This window comes from Atta cephalotes, assembly GCF_000143395.1.
Source record: "Atta cephalotes unplaced genomic scaffold scaffold00005, whole genome shotgun sequence".
NCBI lineage: Eukaryota > Metazoa > Arthropoda > Insecta > Hymenoptera > Formicidae > Atta > Atta cephalotes.
This window is the reverse complement of record NW_012130069.1, coordinates 2,522,788-2,526,656: the sequence shown is the minus strand read 5'-3', so window position 1 is coordinate 2,526,656 and position 3,869 is coordinate 2,522,788. Positions and strand designations below refer to the sequence as shown.

At 37.0% G+C, this 3,869-nt stretch overlaps 1 protein-coding gene across 1 annotated transcript in view; it reads right to left on the bottom strand.

The window, feature by feature from the left end:
• The window catches only part of LOC105626291, a 79,771-nt gene that overhangs the window by 31,004 nt on the left and 44,898 nt on the right, over positions 1-3,869 (bottom strand). The window lies entirely within an intron of this gene.

Sequence of the window (3,869 nt, the reverse complement as noted above, 5' to 3'; positions counted from 1 at the left end):
GGCGCACGCACACGCACACACTCTCTTCTCTCTCTCTCTCTCTCTCTCTATCTCTCTCTCTCTTGTGCTCCTTTTCGCTCGCTCACCCTTTGTACAGACTGCACGTGTGCTCCCGTCATGGTTTCCATCTTCGACGCAACAGCGCACGTTAATACGCCTTATATACTGTATCGATATCGTGTGCCGATTCTAGATACCGCGTAATAAGCACCAGTCAGTAGTCGAAAGGAGGGAGAGGTCAATTATTCCATACGCTTTAATGTGGATAACATTAGCACGCGATGCACTATGCATGCTTGTTTGCATGATTGAATACACAGTCGAGGATAATGCAACACCAGTGTTGCAATAGTTATTATTCATCTTTTTGATCTAAATATGCTTGGATTCATGAAATAATTACGCTATGTATTTGCTTTAATTACTTCTAATGCCTATAAACAGAAATGAGAGATAGAATTAAAGCAAATATAACAATCCGATACAATTCGGGTTATACAATTTCGATATAGAAGATACGAATTCCAACTATTACTATCATTAATTCACAGAAATTAATCGCGTTTATAAACGCAAAGTTAGGAAAAAATACGAGATCCCCCAATCGAATGTTACATTTGTTACGGTTCAGTAGTCCTTCACAACGATATTTTTTACGCAGGCCTACTGTTGGAGTATAATAAAAAAAGGCGATGTTTACGCGAGAAGCGTAGAGCTACACGCGTCGGAGGAAAAAAGTTAATGATTCCTCATCATTCTTCGAGACTGCTGCTGCTGTTACGCATCTCAATGAATGCGGAGATGAAAAGCTCGAATGGAAATGAAATCGTCATCGATCTCATTTGAAAGTTGGCCGTACGACAAATTCGTATTAATGACCAGGCATGTTTTCATTTCTACGTTTCTGCATACTCATCACCCAATACAATATTGACGTAACAGTTGCGAACGATCCCAAATAGTCTCGGCATAGCGGAGTTTCTCTTATTGTCGACTTCAAATTGATCGGATATCATATGTCGCCGAACCCAGTGACATTTGGACCTATGTCATGCAGATTCGCCGACAATCGATAGCATACGGCTGTAGTCCAATACGACATCCGATGCACTTCAATCACACGCTATTCATCTATCTGTAATCAAATTATGAAAAAATATCACTAACCTGAATAAAAAAGTCTCTTAGAGAGAATTATTGCATATTGCAACACGAAGAGAATGTTAATTGTCGCGCAAGAATATTTTAAAAAACTTCTTTGTCTGAGCATAAATTTTCTTTTGTTCTCTGAGGCTAATGCTACTGCGTTTTCTCATTAAAGTTAAAGTTAGACTTTCAGTTGCGCGCTATGCTTAATGGCGTTAGAATACAACAATGCAACAATGAGGTATTCACAATATTTCAATGCTATTAAGTAATTAACATTACCTTTTAAATGCGGCATTACCGAGAAATGCGACGTTACTGACGCGAATTAAATCGGATTAAAGAATACAGAAACGAACAAATAAAGACAGAAACGATTTCCACTGTTAATGCCGCTCATGAAAACTCTCGCGACACCATCCATCCACCTCTTTCCCAATGGGAATTTCACGATGGGAAGTACACGATTTTATGTTACATCGTAAAGATAAGAGAGTAGAGTGGTAAAACTTAGAACAAAATTCTACAAAAACGAGAACAAGGTTAACACACCTCTTGGGATCAGTTAAAAAAGAACTATCCTTGAAGGTTTGTCTATCATTCCCTTTGGGATGATGTCACATACTAAACCAACCTCACATTTCACATATACACATTGCTAGTTACACATTTACACATACATATATACATATATATTTATTCGGCATTATATGTGATCAGTCGAACACGGTCGACGAATATCTACAAAGTATGTCTGCGTATGCACGCGTGGCATTGTGCGTGATCAACCACACACGCACTCAACGAACGAACAGCAGCACGCGGGGCACGCGTCTTCGGCTTTGATGCACAATCAAGTGTCCCTCATTATTGTCGGCGGTTATTTGCCTGGTGGAGTAGTCAATGAGAAGTGATTTAGTAAACAAGTAGCATATTGCCGATGGCAGCCCGCTGAGCCATGTGATTTAATGATTCGTGGAATACGCATATAGCGTAGGTAACTCGGGGAATCCATTCACTCCTGTCCTGGAAATTTTTCTCCCCTTTCTTTGGTGGGAAAACCGGCTTGCCGACAGCACTCTGTTAATTTAAGTGTCTATCGTGTTAAAACGGTTGATAGCTCATTAAGTGTCATGTAGATAAGTGGTTCGACTAATCGATTTGTTTGCAAAATAGTTTTTATGAGATTAACGCGACTTATGTAAAGAAAATAATTTTTAAATATATCTCAAATAAAAAAAAGATTATCAAATTAATACACTACAATTAAAAAACATAAGATTATTTTACATAATTGATATTCCTAGCTAAAAGTTTTTATTTAAATGTACAATTTATATTTAATCTAAAATTATTTAAATAAAAAAAAATTATAATTGATAAGGAAAAGAAGCTATTTATTTCGTTTGAACATGAAATTAGACGAGAAGGAAAATAGTTCAAAATAGGAGCTAATTGAAACAGGAATAATAAAATAATTTGTTTCCGTTTCGCAAGAATAAAAAGAAATGATTATTAGATGAAACAAATTTTTAATTAAATTACATGATTATACGATTCACTTTCGTTACACGATTTTAATTAAACTTATATTTACAATCTAGCACCGATTATGTCTTGTAGCTTATAATCAGCGTGTTCTCATTTAGCATTGTTCTCGTTTAATTAAACATGGCTTAGCCACGGTGTTTTCATACATTCCCTTGCATGCATGATTTAACATCCCCAAAAACCGATGGCTTATATAACTCACGTACTAACGTTCAAAACTATATCATGAAAAGAGTGATTCGTTGCGAATACCGAGTTTGATATTTTACGACGTCGATAAATTATTCGGTAACTTTCATGAAGTAAAATTCATTGCGAAAGTGTGCGGATCAATAATTCATCCAAATGCAATCTATCTCCTTACGATAGATCATTAATTTGTTCGATTTTTCTTCTTTTTATGTATATTTTTTTATGAAAGCGTTAAACGTATAAAATATCGTATGTGTGTTGTATGTCTGCATGGCTATTTTATAAGTCGATTTTTATTGTAGATCCGAGCTTCGTGCATTCAATTGCTAGACGATTGCATGTTATTGATAAAACTGAACAAACCTAAAGGCAAAGCAAGGGGGTAACAACCTACCTCCGTTGCTTAACCAGCAGCGTAATTCTGAACTATTTCAACCTTGCCATTCCCAACCATTCTGTATTATGGTTTGTACGTGATCACATGAACCAGCTTGACGTGTCGAACAAAAACTTGGCAACCGCGATCGCGTGTCTTGCAAACTTAATGGATCGTTGTAAAAGGAGGAAGAGGGAGAAAGGGAAAGAAAGAGAGATCATTCGTTAACTGTTATAAAATGAAAGAAAGACACGCATATGTGCGTGTGTATTTCAGTGAATTTCTAGTAATATATAGCTAGCTCGACGATTTTCCAGAACGTTAACTTCATGTGACGTATAGCTTTGTAAAAGTCACAGGAAGTCGGGTCAGTTTAACGCTTGTGTCACATCGATTAGGCGGCCCAAGACGGCCTTGCGTTTCTTGGACATCAAGGGTAGTTTTGAGAAAGAAAATAGTACCGTTACTACCTTCTCGTAGCACACTTCGTAAATATATGTTTGTCTCTTTGTGCCTGTTCACCCTCACAAGGTTTTCCTCTCGCGATACTTTTTTCTATTCTCTGCAATGGCTCTCCGGCTCTTTATTTCTTGCTCGAATGCTA